Source organism: Lagopus leucura, unplaced genomic scaffold (genome assembly GCF_019238085.1).
Source record: "Lagopus leucura isolate 7727_CA_CO unplaced genomic scaffold, USGS_WTPT01 Super-Scaffold_100002, whole genome shotgun sequence".
Lineage (NCBI taxonomy): Eukaryota > Metazoa > Chordata > Aves > Galliformes > Phasianidae > Lagopus > Lagopus leucura.
The window spans coordinates 39,761,139-39,781,465 of NW_024962263.1; the positions used below are offsets into that span (position 1 = coordinate 39,761,139).

Consider the following 20,327-nt stretch of genomic DNA (forward strand, 5'->3'; position numbering starts at 1 on the left):
AATGCAGTTCAACTCCAGCTTCCAACTAGATGTCTTTTTTGCACACATATGCTTTGCCTTCCATTACTCAGCTGCATAATATAAACCACCAAACTGCACTTTAAACAAATCTGAACTGACAATGCCAAGTTCTAATTGAAACACATGAAGGCAGTTGGGCAATGCACAAGCATTTCATAGAGAAGCCAGCAGTGCTCACAGCTGGATGAAGTCTACGCCCTGCAAGGGAGAAAGAGATTGAGTTTCCTCACTTTATTTTATCTTTCCTTCAAAAAACAGACAAAATACTAAATAAAAATAATAATAATAAAAAAAACCAACCACAACTATTTTCATAGTCTGAGAAATCTTACTATTCAAAACTCACAAACAGTATGAGAAGACCTCTCATCTCTGTTAGACCAAAATAAAGCAACTCCAAAAATCATCTGGCCATTTGTGTGTGGACAGTCTTTATATGAAGACACACACACACACACACACACACACACACACACACACACAATGATCCTGCAATGTATGCTCTTTTAGAGCACCTCACAGCACTAACGCAAACATTTTTCTGCATCAAGAAGAAACTAATTTATGCTAAGGAAATTCACCTCACAACAGTACAACACAGTATTTTTCCAGGTAGTTTTGCTGAGATTAGTAAGTCAATTTTATCATGCAAATCAATAGAAGGGAGGCAAAGGAGAATACCTAAAAAATAAAAACTGAAAAAAAAAATTAAAAATCCAGAAGCAAACATGCAGCATGCAAACTAATCCACGTTAGCTGCATCTCAGCTTCAACATTTCCAAGTCAGACTTCTCTCTGTTGCTGCTGGACGAAAAATGAACTTCTTTGCTGGTTATTCATTACTATTTTGAAAAGGCACAAAGCAGGTCTGAGATGGAGGTCACCTCTTCCCATCAGTTGCTCCTCAGATGAACACCTCTAGCTACTAAAGTCTTTTTGTCCACGCACAATGATGTTTATGGATGTCCCAATAAAACCATAGCCCTCTGCTATCCTCCAAATGAATTTATTTCTGCAACCAGCTGAGTAACAGTGACAGTAAACTTCCAATTTTGTTTCCTTACTGACGTTTTTAACTTCAAAGCTCACCATCTACAGAGCACACCATGATACAGCTGCAACGAAAGCACTCAAATTATGTCAGCAGAACAGCAAAATGTAACGGCCGGACCTGGCTCCTTCCCCCTGGGGATGCTGAAGATGTCAGGCAAATGCCCTCTGTTCACATCATTAAAACAAAGAAAGCTATTGCCATGAAATCATCCACTGTGCAGAAACTTCATAAGCCCTTCTATTATCTTTTATAGCCTAAATTGGGAATTGAGAATCTCCTGAGTGCCTTGCAGCACATTAATAAAAAAACACTTTGCTTTATAAAGTTTAGCATTATTACTGTATCACCTTCATCAGCTCAGTGGAGTCAGGTTTATTTTCCCCAAAAATGCCTTTACGAGATAACGTGATTTTTTCAGTCACTGACAAAGGCAATGGTGATTCTTGGGGTCTCCTTCATAAGACAGCTCCTATTTCCCTTTCCATCATGCTTTAAGAGCTAATTACTGTGTCCAGTTCTGGGCTCCCCAGTTTAAAAAAAAACAAGGATCTCTTCAAAGGAGTCCAGTGGAGGGCCACAAAGCTCCACTGACAAAGGGCCTGGAGCATCTCCTGTAGGAGGAAAGGTTGGGTGACCTGGGTTCGCTCAGCCTGGCGAAAAGGCTTTGTGCCTCTGCGACACTCAGGAACACACTTCTTTGCTCTCCTTCACTGAGCCTCATCTCAGCTTCCCACCTAACCTCATCTCTAGCTCCTTTCTATTCAGATCTTCTCTGAAACCACCAAGCACTGACTGCGCTCCTATTTTTCTCACCAAAACCAGGTGGCTCTAGCATTTGACGAGTGCTATTAGAAATTAGGAGAACAATACTATTTCAGCATAGCAAATGGGAAGGTTGCTTCTCATGAGTGAGCTTTTAAACTTTGTACACAGAGTATTTAAATCAAATCACATCAGGAACATGAAGCATTTCTGAAGTCATGCATTTCTTACCAAGCACTGGCTGGCAGCACTTTTCCTCTTAATTGAAGTCTATACTCTGTGCTGCATCTCAGCTCACTAAACATGTTGGTTTTTTTTTCCTCCATAAGGAGAACTGGATGCACATGCAGGTTTGCTGCACCTCCAGAGGCAAATAACATTTTTTTTAATGGTGAAGAACATTATTCAAACTTACATTTATTCACAGAAGTTATTTGAATAGAACTTTCTCCACTCTAAAAAACAATCATCTAAGCAAATAAATGATTGCTCACATATAGTTATGTAGAATTAACACACTCCATTATGTTTCCAGAATATTAACTCATTTTTAAGGGCAAAAAAAACTACAAAAAATGTAACTAGAAAATCTCACTAGGATCATTCCAGAGACATGAAGCTGAATTTTCTTCTTTATCCCTTTTCAGATTCTTGCACACTCAAGATAACAGTTAGTTGATTTCATCAAATTAGGAAACCCTCCTTTAACGTTTCAAAAATACTACTAAAAACTATACACACACAAGCAAAAAATATAAACAAAACCTGAAATGTTGTCTTCCTAGATTGAGTGGCATCCATAGGCTCTGATATCCTCAAGTAACAGAGTCGCATCACGCTGACAAAAGCATGATTAAATGATTCATTCTCTGATTATCCTCTTGAAGGCACAGTACAGAGAACATCACTAAGATTTTCAAATCAAGCTCCTAAAAAAAGATCGTGTTGCTCTCTGTTTGTTTGGGAACATGCATTAAGCTAATCGAACTGACAGGTTTTGCAGCAGAATTCCAGACAGCCCAAGTCCCACTCTTCCTTGAGTCCAGCAGCCCAGAAACTCAGACCTGTTCATATTCACTTCTTCTTCCAAGTACTCCCCAGCACAGCACTTTACAGAATTTGTTCCTGATATTCAAGTATAAAAATGCCCTCAGAAATGAAATATGCATGTCTGATAGTGCTTTTCCTCCTGTACATATGGCTTCAATGCTGCTCAACAACGTCAGCCCCCACTCTGAGAGGAGAACCATGCACCTCCTTAGGGGCTTCCTCATCACATCGGCTCAGTGTGGCTAAGCTAGACTAGGAAGAAATGTTTTACTAGCACGTATTGAGAGCAGTGCTGGAAAGTTAAGAAGCAAAACCCTAATTTCTGTCTAATTTCTAAATAAGGGAGGAGTGTGAGCTTCTCAAGAAAAACTCGCCAGAGCATTTCTTTTCACAAACACCAAACATGTTTTTTATTAATCCTGTTATTGGATACTGTGGAGCCATGTTGACCAAAGTAAAAAACACTGAAACACAGACAGCCAACATGGAGAACTTCAGACCAAAAGTTAAAGACAGGCAAAGCAATAAGCAGCTGAAAACAATCACACAGGAGTAAATAGTTAATAAAAAGCAGTAGCTAGATTACATACATTGTTTTATAGTTCGTGCATGTTCACGTCTTTCTTTTGGAAGCATGAAGCACAGTTTTCATAGAAAACAGTTAGAAGAAATGATTCCCCTGAAAGCTAAAATGTCCATCAATAACAGAAAAACACTAAGAATATGACCCTGAAATCTTAGATAGTAAGGCAGATGTTTACCAATACGGCATTCTTCCATCAACACATACACCCCATCCAAACATTTGGAGAGAGTCCACTTGCTATTTAAAGTTAAATCTGATGCATTTCCTTGTATGAGGAAAGTATGTATTTGTATGCTTCAAATCTCTCAGCTTATTCCTGTCAGTTGACAGCCGAGACGCGGAGCTGAACTCCAAATCTCAGGCTTTCCCTAAAATTCTTCCCATAAGAAACAACACACGTGGAACAACAGTAACATATGTGTTATGTGATCGCGCAAAAGTATTTTAAAAATGAATTAATATGGTGGGAGGGTAGTTCTTTGCTTCGTGCCTAATAACTCCAGCCAGACTGTGAGAAGCAATCTGCTGGAAAGGCAGGAAGTAGCTGGACATGGATTTCCTACAGCCCTATGTTTTGCAAAAACAGGACTTTGGAGGAAGCTGAAATGCAGAAGATGCCTTGCTGGCTTCCTTTGCTCCTAATGTATGTAAGGCTAGGAACAAATTTCAGCACATAAAAAAATATATCTGTCTACATCGGTATGCTTATTTTAACAAACTGATAGGTCAGACTTTTAGAGTTCGCAACTAAGCAATTCTTAGCAGAAGAAAGGAGGGAATAAAAAACAAGGACTGTCAAACAATTTTATCAGTTGGGAAAGCCATAACCAAGGCTGCAAAAGCAGAGTCTATTAAATCCAGCTGCTGACTGTTTTTCAAAAATGCTACTACTTAATGTTACTTCCCTTGTTGTTCTAAACTAAATATCCCATGGACAGCTTTCAGATTATTGCCTAAACTCTCAACATTAAGACAAACGCAGTTAGCAGAGCAAGTTCCTTCATGTTAAAGAAGATGAAAATGTACTTCTAACAGGAGCTACAGCCTCTGGCTATATCCAAATTACAGCAAAACTACAAATAACAACTTAAAACAAAACCTACCAGTGTGTCTGTATGTTACTAGAGATCAGTAGAGACCATGTGAAATTGTCTAAAGGAAAAATGCTTAAATAAAAATACCCGGTGAGATGAAATGAGCAATCTTCTGTCCAAATGCAAAACTATCTCCTAACAGCCCTCGAGAAGTATGAGAGTTAAGAAATAGAACTTAGCTTTGAAGTGGACAATCTCTTAGTGTTTGTTGAGAGCTGTTCAGATAAATTACGGAATAAATGATGAATGTAAGGCATGGAAGGACAGAAAAAACTGAGCCACAGTGCTCTGTAACAGGCAACTGCTAAAATACTGCCAAGAAAAATGCCTTTCACCAAGGAACTACAGGACAATCCCCAACATGAGCTACACTTCCCAGAATAGAGAAAAGCTGAAATAACTGTGTTAAGCACTCCATTCTACCTTTGTTTCTTGATCGTGCTGCTTCATTTTCCTCTCTGATGAGACAGCCTGCTGACTCCACGTAGCGGGGAGAAGTGAAATTTCACTATTAAAAAAAAATCAAAATAAATACCTCTTCTATGAAATTACAAAAGAACCAATCCAGAAAGAAGCTGCCTTTCTTATGTCTCCTTCTGTGCTGAGAAATTCTTTTTAGTCTTTCATGGAAACAACAGGGGAAATCCAAGAGGACTTTCTCCCTGCTCCCTAGAGTTAGCTTTCTTCTCTTCTAAGATGTTGAGTGCCGGGGCCTCCCCTCTCTGCTCCAGTGCTTAGTGTGAAATAATTTGCTCTCCTTCCATTACTTCTGTACTAGTCCAGGCTGGCCAGGCACACCATGGCCCACAGCTCTTTCCTCCTTAATAGTGCCAGGATTAATGAATGCACAGGCCCCAAGCATGTCTCTGACAGGTAGCACTAAGTACCAGAGTCCATCAGACAGGTCCTGCTCAATGCAGCTTCTCATTGTTTGCCTTGGGGAGTGATTGAGAACTTCAGAACAAGCAGCACAGGATATCTTCAACCCTTCTGCTGAAGTGCTGGGCTATGTTTCTCAATAGCCCTGCTTATACACAAGAGCAGAGAGCTCTTCTTTGGACGAAACAAGGAAGCAATGGAGACAGCGGGGCCATGTGAAGTATATGAGAAGCATAGAGACTTTTTCAATGAAGAGTTTGACTTCTGTTTATTTTTTAACCTTACACCAGATTTCAAATGCTCTGTGTTTCAGTGAAATTCATCTCTCATTCAGTGGGATTTTTGCTAACTTCAATCTGACCAGATTTTTTTTTACCTGGGGAAGCCACACTCATTTCACAATTTTACAAGTATACTAAAGAGTGTTACACTTTACACAACAAAAGGAGAGCTCAAAGATAACTGTAAATATTTGATTTTATATCTATTTTCTTCAAGCTTCACTTGAAAAAAGAATGCGTGTGCACCTAAACTTGTTAATACTGAAGGTAATCACTGGGTACACTCATTTCAATTTCAGACAAGAGTCAGGACAAATTCCTTAGTTTTCTTTTCTCATAATCAAAAGGAAATCTTTCTGAGAAGTTTGGCCAGATTTCATCTGACCGTAGCAGAGGCTTGCACATCTACATTACTCCAAACTCTTCTTGCAAGTTATGAGTTCATATTCACTATGGAAACAGGCTTTCAGTTCATCTGAGAAATAACTAAGTCATAAGGATTTAAATCCCCGTGCTATTCATTAAAAATAATTATTCCGTGCATAAAGGCTTGGTGCTGAGTGAACGGTCAGGCTGAAGTATTCCCTTCAGCTGCAGAACAGACATATCAGAAGCACCAAAGATGCATTTCCTCACACAGCCCGCCCTTTATTGCTCGTTTGGAAAGACAGTCTCCAGAATAAGATGAGACTTCAGACGCCCATTTAGTTCCCCACTCCTATATTGGCTTTTCCAACAGGAGTGCTGATTACGAGCAGACAATAATGATTTTGTAATGTGAACATCTGTGCAACGGAAAACAGTCTGAGATCAAATTAACAGCATGTATGTCACCATTAAGCAGGTATCAATTAAAGATTCTTTTTTAGCTGTCATTAAAGCAAATTCTTACCAAAGATTGAGCAAAAGCATTTAGAAATCCATGAGTGAGATCACCTTCTGTGTCTTTTTTAAGTTAAAATACTCCTAAGTGAAATAATCAAACTTCTGTTATGCAAAGCTCTAACTGAGGCCTCAAAATATAGGACCCAAAGTTTTCTAACTCATTGATCTCACTGTAACGTTAACTGTCACGTTGCCCATGAGTAGCAATGAATTACTTTTAATAAGGAACACTATTAGTCGTTCCTCTACTTGAAATCTTAACCAGGACCTTAATCAATGCAGCTTTTCTTATACTCCCATTTTTAAATGTTTAAATCCAATTGAACAAAATTGTCTTCAACACTGCAGAAAATCCTAACACATAAAAATTCACTTTGGTGTTCTATTAAACAAGCCAGCCAAATCTATGCAGCACAGAAAATGCCAGTTTTTAATAAGCTACTGAATGCCTGCTTTCCAGCAGCAGGAATATAATTTATCTCTAACAGCATGCATACAAGAAGTTTTCCCTACCTCTAAACTCCAAATGAGGCATTCACTGAGGATTAAAAAGCAAACATTAGAAAAAATGAATTTGGTGGGCAGAAAATTAGCTATTTGTTTTGAAGAGTACAGAACATTTTTCCCTTTCTCTTGGCAAAGAGAGGAGGGTCATGTTAAAAAGTTTGAAATTATTTTCTTCTCCTTAGTATCTGAATATGAGACTACATCATACAACAGAAAGCTGAGCAAACATTCAAGTATGATGCAAGCCTGTACTACCCACCTCATTTCCTAGCAACTACAGCACAAGTGATAAATATGAGGCAGGAAAAAAAAAGTAATATTATTATATGAAAAGACAATACAAAAAATAGTGCCAACTGCTGTTGGAAGAAGAGGTCAGAGACAGCCTGTAAAGGAGTAGCACTACAAACTACTGGCTTCTATGTAAGAAATGGATAGGGAAAGGCAGTGAATGAATGGTCCAGAAACAGACAACCGGCCACCCCACCTACATTCAGTAGAAAGGTTAATGCAACCAGCAAGAAGAAGAATACATCTGCCAGGAAAGCCATTTGATTATTCCAGTGTAATACATGTTTACATTGTGATTACTCTAATCTGATGTTTCAAAAACTCTCATCTGCTTTCTCGTTTGTACATATCATTAGCAATACCATCAACATTAGGCTATAAAAAGCCCTGGCTTAACTAGCTGCACAAAAGTAACACAGGAAGCATTACATCCACATAAATTCCACTGGCATACTCTGGACCAGGAAAAAAAATCCGTGGTAAGCAGGTAAAAATAGAAAACCTGGGTTCCTTTAAAAGCTGAATTCATTTGCACTGACCAGCCACTATCTCTCCTGAGTAATGGCTACAAATTAGACTCAAATTCTGAGGTTTCAGATTCCATAGGGAAATTCTATACCGGATTCAAAATTCTCTTTCAAATTCCAAATACCACCTCAGCAATTCTTGCCTGATTCTATCAAGAAAAAAAAGAAAGTACAAATGCTGGTTAGGATCTGTACTTACTAAACGTGCTTGTGAAGGCAATCATTCCTAGATTATAGACTGGTTCCAGAGGACTGGAGTATGAAACACTAACTCCCTGAAACAAAATGCCAGCCATCTCTTTGTTACCATCAGATACCAAGGACCAGGAGAACTTTACATTGAATACTGCCTCAGGAAGGGAGCTCTCATCAAATGTACTACTGAGAACCAGGATGACTGCTCTTCACAGCGCTTCCAGGACTCAGAGTACCTCAGGACTCTGCTCTCTCAGTGCACTATCAAATTACACGAACGTTGCAGGAATTACCCGGTCAGGAAGGGGCCTCATACACACAGTCCGCTTCAATCAGAAAGGCCGAGAAGCAACAAAAAGGTAGCTGAGTACTTTTTGGTGCTGTTCTCCCCTTGTTGGAAGCACTCAGCACATACTCTCCTTCATCTCTCCAACCCGGGAGCAGCATGCCAGTAGCTTCCAGCACACACAGAGCTGCCCCCCAAGCTGCACACATTAATTGCAGCTCTCTAAGAAGTCAGCTCTTTGACACATTTTATTCTACACTGAACACAGAAGTGTTGCTACCTTACCACGAACAAACATGCAGCACTTCAGGAAGGCTGAAAGAGTTTCTAGCAAAGAAAATCAAATCTGGGAAGTCCAAATTCCACTTCAAACAGTGAGGAATTTAGACCTAGGGTTCAAGTCTGGGACTAGGCCCTGTTAAATCCAAGCAGACTTGTTAAAGTAAGCAAAAGAAGTACATTTTGTGACACAGTGATCCTGACCAATCAGGCTTGTTTTTCTATGCCTTCACTGAATTTGTTAATCGTGACAAGTGTCTCAGCTAATGCCAATTAGCAGATTCAGCCACCTAGGAACAACCAGTACTTTCATATATATTAATAACGCTCTAACAGTACGCAGTAGCCTTTCCCAGTGGCTTCAGTAGTTATTACAGAGCTTTATAAGCATTTTATGCAGCTCCTTCTTAACGCAGAGTATTTACACTACAGAAATTAATGATGTAGTATTTTAGTTTTTATTATTCCCCAGAGTTTGGAGTGACCCGTCTCTTTGACTTTGTAAGTAACTGCATGCTTAATTTGCTACCACCACTGCAGTTTTTTTTTCAAAGCATGACTCAAACTCTTAATCCAAAATTAAACGCATTATTTTCCTACCAATCTCCTTTTATGGCACTAACGCATTGGGCAAAGTTTCGGCAAAAATCCCTCTCTTCTTCATGCAAATTTCATAATGGTAATCATAATCAGCCTTACTTTAACACAAAACATTACATCTTATATAAGATGTGTTTAAAATATTTACTACCTTGTTAATTCTTTTGTTCCATGGAACAGACATTTGCTATGACACAGTTTGTCATCCCATCAACTCAGTGATTCATCTACTTTTCCTACACTTATCTCCCAAGATATCTTTCCTAAGTTGTTTTTTTGTTTTGCTTTGCGTTTCTTTTTAATTTATCACTGCTTTGGTATTGCTCTTTAGATTCCAAACCCAACTTTTTCCTCTATGCTTTATAAGGTTTAATGTTTAAGAAGCTGTTAAGCACAATTCCTGGTACCTTGATTCATTTCCATAATGACCACCTCTTGCAACAAAAACAAAAACTAGAGTTGTTTGTCATATAATTATACAAGCCACAATTCGGGAAAATAAGACAACACCTTTCCACACAGGCTCAGTGCTTAGACTGTCTCTGGTGCCCACACAATGTACCTCATTTGTAGACAGCAGAAATAATCCATGAAAAACTGGAATTAAGCATTTTTCAGATGGCCAATGAGGATGTCCTCAAAGATCCAGGACAGCCAGTGAACATTACCTCCCTGACCCTGGAATATTCATGTTATCACAGGTTCTGGTAGGACTGACAGGATTGTACAACTCCTGCTCAGCCCAGCTCCCATCTTTTCAATTGATCATATTTTGTCTTGAAGCTGTTTGGAACACCATAATCATCAGAACCCATAGCCACCATAGGAAAGAAACCGAGGTCTGAATCAGGGTCTACACTCGAGTGAAGTTTTATTTTATCAGCATCAATTCAGCTCATCAGCCCAAACTTTTGTAACTTGTGGCTACCTAGAAAGTACTGTCACAACACAGAGCAGCTACTTGAAGGGCATCTACCCCCTCAAACTCAGAACAATCCAGATTCTACCCCACAAACAAGATCATGTGCATACAGCTCAGTGTTACACATCCTTCAGATGTACTCAGCACCCACCAAACGTACAGCAGATGACCAGGGCCAAGGTCAGTCAGAGACAACTGCAGAGGAACTGAAGTCTTAAGAGATTAAATTTATAAAATAGGACAGCAGTTTGCATCACTTTTTGCTAGCTGCTACAAAGCCAGAAAAGAGGTGCTTTCCACAGAGGCAAATACTATTACATCCTGAACTGGCTTACGGGTTACAAAGCTATGAGACTAGAGAAGACCTTTTTTAAAGCTGAATTAAAAGACACACTTGTGATGCCAAAGATACTCGTTTGAATCTTTGATATCTTTAATAAATGCTTGGCAAAGAAAATCTCCGGAATACGTTGGTTTTTTTTTTCCCTAATATTAAAGCCACTATAGTGACTTTTGAGTAGGGAGAGAAAAGGAAGAACAAAAATACATTTCTATTTCATACACCGTGGCTAAAACATATATTCTTAGGAGGATATAGTACTGTTCATCTTCCTCTTCAATGCTCTAGAAGAAGAGAAAAATGGTTGGAGAGCTCAGGAAAGAAGGCAAAACCACCCAAGCACCCAAGGCTGTAACATGCTCTGCAGTAGAAATAATACCATCACAAGGCACAGCATCACCAAAGTAATCCCAAAAGCTTTCTTACCATCTTCCTGTCTCCTAAAATGACAACTGAAGCCTACAAACTTTTTGGCATAGAACACAAAAGATGGATAGCTAACAGCATGAGAAGAGCTCTGGAATTCAAGTGAACAGAAAGAGCACATGTGGAGCAGGTGTCTGCTCTCTGCCTTACAAAGTGATGGCTTTTCAGGCTCACCCCTGAAATAAGAGAAATTTGAAGCAGAACGTAAATCCTGAAAAGGTTCCCATGTCAAGCTTACCAACACCAAACAGGGGCCACCTACAGGTAGGCAGCATCTGTCTCAAGAGGAGATGCATTTCTTAACCAATAACAGAAAGCAGGACAACAAACACCACAGCTCTGTCTGTGACACCAGAGCCCAGGGCTCAGCATTAATGCATTACCAGGTGCATCCCTCAATTGAAACGAAAAAGCTGGGGCTTACAGTTTCCATACACTAACCTACAAAGAGATCACTCAGCCCTCCTAGCAATTCTTTCTTTTAGATTTTAACTCAGGTTTCCCATAGGCCTCAAGATGCACACAAAGCATTTTATTCAGCTTTTCTCGGGCAAAATACTCGAAGAAAACCTTTGGCAGAAGAGGTCACTTCCCATAATCTCCTGGTAGCCTGTTTCCCTCACCTCCTCATTAGACTGGCATCAGGCTGGTGGAGGAAAGAACCTTGGGCTCCTTCAGTAGCTTCTCTCTTCTCTAAGCTAACGGGGGAGGCTTAAAAGCAAGGAGAGCATCTTCAGAAGAACTGGTGCTTCTTCATGAAACCTTGCAGTCAGAGGTGTAAGAAAGACTAACCACTTCCCTGCGCTGAAGCAAACCCTCCTTTCTGGCTTACAGCACTTCTTACACAACCTGACAGAGATGTGTGGTGAGCTGTGGGGCTGTGACGACTAAGAGCAACAATAACCCCATCAAAGAGCAGAAGGCTCATGCTGGAAAGTTTCTGCAGCTCAGCAGCTTCCTTCTGAGCTTAGCAACACAAAAAGATGAATCACAGCCTTCTGCAGAAGAGATTTTCATTTCCCCAGTGAAATCAAGGTTTTCTCCTGTCTGGTTGAAAGGAATATGCCCCATGTCACTATACAACTGGATGTCAGTAAATTCGCAATAACTGTACGGGTGGGAAGGGAAAATCTCTGATGTTAATGTAAAAATGACATAGAAATGTGTGCACAAGAAGAGGAACAACAGTAAAAATGCAGATTTCTTGGGTGTGAAAGGTCTTCTTACAGGCCATCTTAAATCCTCCATCTTTTTGAGTATTCTATAGAAAACCTGTGGCTACCAAGGAGTGATGCAATTGAAGGGTTTAGTGGAAAGTGATTTGCTAGCAGAGAATTGTCACAGCCAGCCTCAGAGCAGTCAGCTGCCCAAGCAACACTGAGCTCAGGCTCTCACACTACACCTCAAGTATTTTTCCACCCAGCATTTCCTCCAGATACTTTTCTGACTGCTAAGACATCAGCCCTCTGCTCCTGCAGCAAACAGCAAGAGGAGCAAACAACCCAGCTTCAATATTGCAACACAGCACTACCAGGGAACTAAAAGCACATGTACTCAATATTTTCAGGCTCCAACAGTAGGAGTAGGACCATACCCAGCAGTTACATGCTCCAAGCAGCAAGCTCGCAGCAGCCGGTTGAACAAGACCTTGCTCTACACCAGGGCCTCTATGGGACCCCGCCATCCCAGCTCGGCTCTGTTCACCCATTTGATGTTAATTCTTCCTTCTCTATAGCCTGGCCCCAGTCTCACTGATTTTCAGCTGTAGTTTACTAGGAACGGAGATTTCAGTCCCATGTGAATAGAAAGACAATTGTGCCTCAGTCATACCACTGCTTTTTAAATAAGCATACACAATACGCATGGAAATTCCAGTAATACTAGAGCAGGATGGGAGAACAGAACCAGGGAAAGGAAGAGATTTTGTGCCCAGGAGGGGTGAGGAGGCACCAAATTCCTAATGCTAGGGGAGTGCTGTATGCAGAGAAAGCCATAGTCACAAGTGTGGAAACCATGACAGACCAGCATTGGGAACAGCAATAGGTCACCCCTCCCTCTGAGCTCTTCTTTCCTGGCAGTGCAACTTTGCTGGGCCCCTATCTGATCAGGAAGCCACAGCAAAGTGTATGAGCTATCCCGTGCACTCAGCAATCCTCAGTTATTCCTCAGCTATTACAAAAAAAAAATTAGTTCTTACACTTCAGATACGTCAGCATAAATGTGATACGTTAGCTACAAAGCACACTCCATAATTCACTTCTTGTCTTTCAAATATTAAATTGGATTGAATAAATAAGACAGAAGTGGAAGGCAGCACATCTATGTAACTCAACTACAAAAATCAACTCTTTAAAGTTACTATTAGTCAGGAAGGCATTAAAAGGGAGAACGTACATGTTCACTTCAGGTCTGGTGAAAAGATTTCCTGGCTTGCCATTAAAGAAGAGATTTCTGAGAGACTCAAGAACTCAGTCCTGAAAGCAAAGCATAGAAGTGGGCATTCAGACAACTCTTTCCCTTCTTGGATATTGGTGGGACTCTGGAAAATCACCTAAGTCTTTACTTTGACTCTACCAAAGCGAGTCAGTCGATCTGCAACACTTTAAGCCTGACAGGGATGCCAACCCCACAGCTCAAACCTGAGGTCAGAGCGCACAATTCCTCCCTTAAGCCTAATCTGTCCAGAGGCCTGGCAGCCAGAACTGATGCCCAAAACGGACGCTGTGAAAAATCACTGCACACCCCAAGCTGGAAAGGATCCACAAGGATCACTGAATCCAATTCCTGCATCCACACAGGACCACCTAAAATCCAAACTAATGTCTGAGAGTGTTGGACACCAGCAGCTTGGGGCCTATTGCCCTTTCCTCCAGTCCCAGCTCTTCAATCTGTCATTCTGTGGGAGGTACAAAGGAAAATCGTGAAGTATACTTTTATATTGCTTCAGAAGTTGCCTGAAAGAAGGAAAAGTTTTGGTCTGCGGTTGGTTATAGCTCCTGTGCAATGGTGGCTGGAGGCAGGAGTGCTGAGCAAAGCCAGAGGTAAATGGGCAGCAGTAGAGCATGAACATCCTACTTTACTGTGTGACAGGCATACACACCTTTCCATCTGAACTTGCCAACCTGCTACAGCTTCTGTTGAGCTGTGAGGTGAAGATGTGGACAGATTTATCTACAAACTCAGAGTGGATTATACTTGTCATTAACAAAAGGCACTTGAAGATAAGGTCATGCAACACACAGGGTAAGACAAGAACTAAGAGAATTTGGTAGGTCTGCAGAGGCACCAGCAGCACTCCGCTCATGTCCCCACTGCTTTAAGTCCCTCATAGATGGGATTCCAGAACATACGTCCTTGCCCATCCCACCATACCCCAGCGGTATGCTAAAATACATGGACTGCATTTAAATGCTTTCCGTGCTATTTAATTTTTAATTATTACAATCAGGAAAAGTTCCACGCAAATAAGAGAAAGGAACTGTATTGCCATATTTACACACACAAGTTAATTCAACTTTACAGTTTTGACGTATGCAGCTTATTAGACTCTAAAGAATGTAAAAACACCATTGGCATTTTGCATATTGCAAGTGTCTGGTAGATAATGGCCCTGCAGATTTTATACAGAGCTGTGCAAGTAAACTTGCCAAACTTTCATCATCACTCCTTGGGAAGCTCTGAGGAAGCCTATTAAATTGGCATTTTGTTTGACATGTACGCAGAATGTGCCTAGCGTGCGGAACAGGCATGGCAACAAACCTCTTCTCAACAGCTGTGCTATTTTAGTTAATGATAAACATACATCTAGAGCCACATATCACCACAACTGAAGCCAGTGAGAAAAGCTTCCTTGCCCAACAGGAACAGAGGCCATCACAACCGAGAGGAAGTCATTCATTTACTCCTAACTACACAGCTAATTGTCTCACTGCTCAACGTGGCAGAATACAGAGATGACTGTTCTAAATTAGGTGAAGTTCAAGAAATAATGTCTTCAACACTGCTGCATCTTCCCTCAGAGACTGATTCTCACCCACAGCCACATGTGCTGTCAGCATGGATGCTGGTGGGGTCTTTGACCACGTAACTGAGAGAAGAGTTTACCTTCCAACACGCTTTCTTAGAGCCTCAGAGTTTTGGAGGGCAAGACTCTTTTGTCATCCCTGTGGATTGGCCCAACTCCGAATCCGTTCAAAACAAAAGAAATCTGGACACATGGAATGCAGATGTTAACGAGCAAGACAGCATATTGATTTGGTTAAGCCATTTAATTTTGACAAACTGCCAAAACAACAATAAAAGAATCACAGCGCTTAAATATTGGAGATTTCATCAGCAGCCTACGATGAGCAGGGAGATAATGAGTCTCCTGCAACCTCTAGGAACCGATCGATATCCTCCATGGAACTGCAGTGACTGAGAATTCCAGACAGCGCCCTTCGATTTCCTCTGAAATCTTATCTTTACAAAGTAAACAAACATCAGATAATAACCTTTAAAGTTGCCGCAGCCATTCATAAGCAGATTCATTGCTACAGAACAGCAGCTGACACTCAATACCGCTCCCTGTCAATGCTGGTGTTCTGTGTGTCACTGCCCCCAGCTCCTGAAAGGCACAGGCTGCAGTCTCCACCATGCAGACACACAGAGGACAAAGTGAATCAAAACTACTTACAAGAATTTTCTGGCTTTTCTCCGGATCAGCAGAGCTGATGTAGTGGGCACGGTGGTGCTGGGCTGAAGGTTGAATTAGATGACCTTAACGGTCTTTTCAGATTGTAATGATTCTACGACTCTCTCCCCCTTACAATGAAAATTAAACTTACCATGTAATCAACCGAGTCTACAATTTGTAGCCATAAAAAACACAAAATATTGCAGAATTCATCACAAAAATATACAAATTCCTAAATGTGAAAAATTCGGTTTCCTTTCTGCCAAGTATATTGAAGCACTTTTTAAAACACAACTGAAAACAAACAAAGTTAAAAACGTTTTCTACTTTATTTGCTTGAAATCAATCTGTGGTTCCTATGTTTAGAAATATCTAAAGCAAACCCAATTACAACAGCTTTTAAAGAGCACGTGTCTGAAACTTCACTATACTCTACAGACATGTTAGCTATATTTGCTTCAACAGCCTCAAAATTAAGTTAATGGCTGTATAAAAGCAGAATTTTTCAAAATAAAGTTGGTCCCATTCATTTTCAAAGAATTAAGAGAGATTTCACTCTAAACATTTGATAAACGGCCTCGAAAACAGCAGCGTTTGGACTCCATTAGCCCTGTGCCTTCATCAGTTAAAAGCGTATCATTTTATCATACTGAGAAGAGAAAAAGAATGGACAAGGTAAGCACCATGCGTCGCCCTCATGTTTTTACAGCAGTTTGCAGAGTTCCCTCAGTACACACTGAGCTTACAGACCACGTAAGAAAGGCCACTGCCCGAGAGAGCTAACAGCTGCAGCCAACAAAGCAAGCACAACAGCCCTTTCATGCAAGAGAGAGATGAGGGCATTCATTTGAGTATATTAGCTTAATAACATTAGCTAATGTTTAAAGCACTTAAGATCCCTGAAACGAGCAGCACCAAAACAAGATCAGAAGTTGACAAAAAGGGGCACAATTTCCTCCTCGTCCCACACACTCTGAAGCAACTGGCAGACACAGAGGGGCTCACCTGATGTCCCAAGTAACCATGCTCGGCAGAAGGATACCAACCCACCACAGCACAGGCAGGACCAAGGGTCTGTTGCCCTCCAGCTCTGGGTGTCACCAGCCAGGACCTTCCTTTTGACTATTGGTGTGTACACCTTTGCTCTCACATGTTTTCCAACTCTCCTAGAAGTCACCATCATGCTGTTCTTACAGAGATGGCCAAGCCCAAAGCACCAAGTGGGAGAGGTGACACTCACATTGCAGACTCTGCTGCCATCACATCAGTGTCCGTGAGATGCAGGCACAATCCATTTGCTCAGAATGAGTTCCTGCAAAAGTCATTTCTTTCCTTTGATTAAAATAACGACAGTCCCTAGCTCTCTCCAAGGAGCACATGCCTTTCAATGGAAAGGCTCAGCACCTCCACTACCCAGCAAATTTCCTTTGTGGGCTTTTGCAGCATCATCACACTCCTTCTGGTATTACGCATTAGATAGCTAATTAATAAATCAATCACTGGCTACTATCTACATGCTACTCACACTGTGTGCCACACCTAGGAAAACAAGGAAGCTGGAAAAACTCTAACAGGAAAAAAACAACCTTCCATAGGAGGGATGCATTAAGCTCTGGGCACAGCCAGCAGCTCAGCAGTCCATGGCACACAGGGGCCCCTCAGCACCAAGAAGACCACAGGGTTGGGAAAAGGAGGGCAGCACCTTTCAGTATGGGACAAAACAATGTTCAGTCTACAAACAAAACACCTTCTCAGTGGTAATCCAGTTTTTCCTTCCTCTCTATCCCAACTCCCCTCTCCACCCAAAGACCTGAGGGATAAATTTCATCTTTATCTAAAAGCGGAAAAAAATAAAGCAAAGCAAAACCCACTAAAAATAAGAATTATAGAAAATACCACAGAATAGTTTGGGTTAGAAGGAACCTCAAAGCCTATCCAGCCCCAATCCATACTGTGGGCAGGGCTGCCTCCTAGCAGCTCAGCTGCCCAGGGCCCCATTCAATCTGGCCTTGAGTGCCTGCAGGGATGGGGCACCCATGACTTACTTGGATGAGAAATGTAGAAGAGCATCACTTAACTAATAGCAGTGTTTGCAAAAAAATACTGTTTAAAAAGATTAGTTTTTATTTCTGATTACCACTGTGACATTTACTGAATATTAAGTTTTCATTTGTAATCAATTAACGGAAATTATTACCTTCTATACTCCCTGCTGACTGGATTAATTTTATATTATTAATGATTAAAAAAAAAAAAAGGAGGCTATCAATTATCACAAGGTTCTCCTTAAAGATGTATGGCAGATACTTAACAACGTATTAGCACACAGTACACCAGCAGTTGCTTACCCATTCATTAAGAAGTCATTAATGCGTTACTTGTTTTTGACTATAAATACAAAATAGAACTTAATTTTCTCATTTCCTGCCCTCCAGCTTGTGCTACTAGAAAAAAATTACTGGATATCCTTTCTGTGGGTAACACAGAAGAAGGTAACTGTAAGGCTTAACGCTGAGATTGGCTTGGAATTTTTCTCTACCAAAGGAAAGCAAAATGCACTGCATTTCCCTAACAATTTCAAATCATAATGCTTAGGGAAGAGGGAAGACAATCTAGCAGGTTTACACATGATCCTTGATGAATTACCAAAATACTGGAATGAAAAGAGGAAGCTACTGAAATGCAAGGAAAAAAGCACACGTAGGTAAATAATCAAGTCGCTGAGCACAATAATATGGGAAAGCATTTGAGAATTTGGATCATCCCATTACTGTAAGAGTAACATTTTCCTGTTATAGGAGTATATGCAGGCTGATCAAACAGCCTGCTTTTTGGAGCGTCCCACCTTCTGTACACCCAAACATTCCAGCTTGGATGAGCTATCCTGAGAGTCACATGTACAACCACAATGATAATTTTACCAGTTAACACTCACACCACCTCAGATTTTGTTTGCAATTTACTTCTGTAAATTCAAACCACTTTCAGCATCTCAGATCTGTAATCAGGTGTATACTATGTATATATACTAAATGTAGTCTAAAACGTAATCAGGTCTATACTTCTGCAAGAATATTTTTTGTTTAAATTGTATTTATTCATCCCTTTGACAACATTCCTCAAAAGTCCTGGTAAATTAAAATAAGCAGCATGATTATTCTGGAATCAGTCACCTACGTTTATCATGTTTCACACTGCAGGACTTAAAAAAAATATTAACAAAAAAAAAATATTCTTGTTACACTCAGTGCCAGTAAGGTACTTCATTTATGTTTTACTGAAGAGCACCAAGCATGGAAGTGTGTCAAGAACAGCATTTAGCAGATTAAACTAGACCAGTAGCATAGGAATCAACTTGCAGAGCAAGAGAACAAACACAGCCGCACTATAAGAAAGGAAATACCTACACTTCCTCATCTATGCAGCCTACCTGTTGTGTAGGAATTTACATGCTGGGCAGCTTGCAAGGCAGCTCTATCAGCTGGTGCCTTCTTGGCGAGCTATTAAGAAAAAATTTGGTTGCAACAGGGAAGGAGCACCAGCGACCACAAATGCCCCTCAAAAAGCAGCATAAAAGGAAGCGTAAACCGAGCATAGCAAAGTCCTTCTCATCTAGTGGGAAGACCCAACCCATCAGCCTCCAACAGATATTGGGAATGGAAAGAATAAAACCAAACAAAGCCAGTTGACCCTGGAGAACTGCGCTTCCATAACTTACATCAGAAACAACCAAAGGGCAGAAAAACAACTGGCAAGAGTGTGCCCGAAAGGTGAACTCTTACCTACCCTTTAGAAGATCAGCAATCAAAGCAAGCAAACAGAATAAAGAACATTACTTAAACATACTTACAGAATTGAGCTTGAAACACTCTTCCCCTTTAAGCATTTAAAGAAGAGCTCATCCTGATGAAACAGAGCTTCTAAACCAAGCATGTAAGAAACAACTAGTCAGGAAGAATCAAAAGCAGAAACAAATGGAGGAAGAGCACTTCCTCTCCACAAAGCTTCCCTGAAGCCTGCAGCCTCCTAACTGCAGTGATGAGATAAACATTTTCTTCACAGAATTGGAAATGTCTCTCCCTCAAGACAGAAAGAATGCACAGTGAAAATCACAGTGAGCTTAGAGTTATGAGCAAGTTTAAAATACAACAGTTTGCACATCCCAGACAGCCACAGCCTGTACAAATGAGATTACTTCTTGTTCTGTACTTACTGAATGAATACGAATGTCCAGCAATACACTGAAAATAGTTGGCAAGTCTGACAGATTCTGTCACTAACAGAAGTCATTTCAAGATTTTTTTAGCTGTATTAACATGTTTAAGTTGCACGTATACATGTTTCATGAAAAATGTTTCAGCATAACCATATCTGAAATAAAACTACAAGAGCTCAGTAATAGATAAGCTACTTTAAGTTACACTTCAGCTGCATGTATTTTTTATTTAATGTTACTGACAGAAATAATACGCTACACTCAACATACTTCATGAATGACATTAAATATTAAAATTATAAAAAGAAGAAAGGCTGAATGTCTCAAACAGAAAAGAGAAGGGAAAGCTGAACATAAAAGCAAGCAAAGAGATGAAAAAGTAGCATTATAGCAATGGGAGTTTCCTACTATTCTAAAAGTCCAGTTTCTTGGGAGAATAGCTACTAACTTT

The 20,327-nt window shown here is 40.4% G+C and overlaps 1 protein-coding gene across 2 annotated transcripts in view; it reads right to left on the bottom strand.

The window, feature by feature from the left end:
• LDLRAD4 (low density lipoprotein receptor class A domain containing 4) overlaps nt 1-20,327 on the bottom strand; it is a 230,323-nt gene that overhangs the window by 185,369 nt on the left and 24,627 nt on the right. Inside the window, exon 1 of one of the 2 annotated variants that reach the window (XM_042868684.1) lies at nt 4,991-5,006. The exons of the other annotated variant lie outside the window; for it this stretch is intronic. The gene's annotated coding sequence lies outside the window, so the exon portion shown is untranslated. Of the gene's footprint in view, nt 1-4,990; nt 5,007-20,327 lie in introns of those variants that run through there. 2 annotated transcript variants of the gene reach the window in all.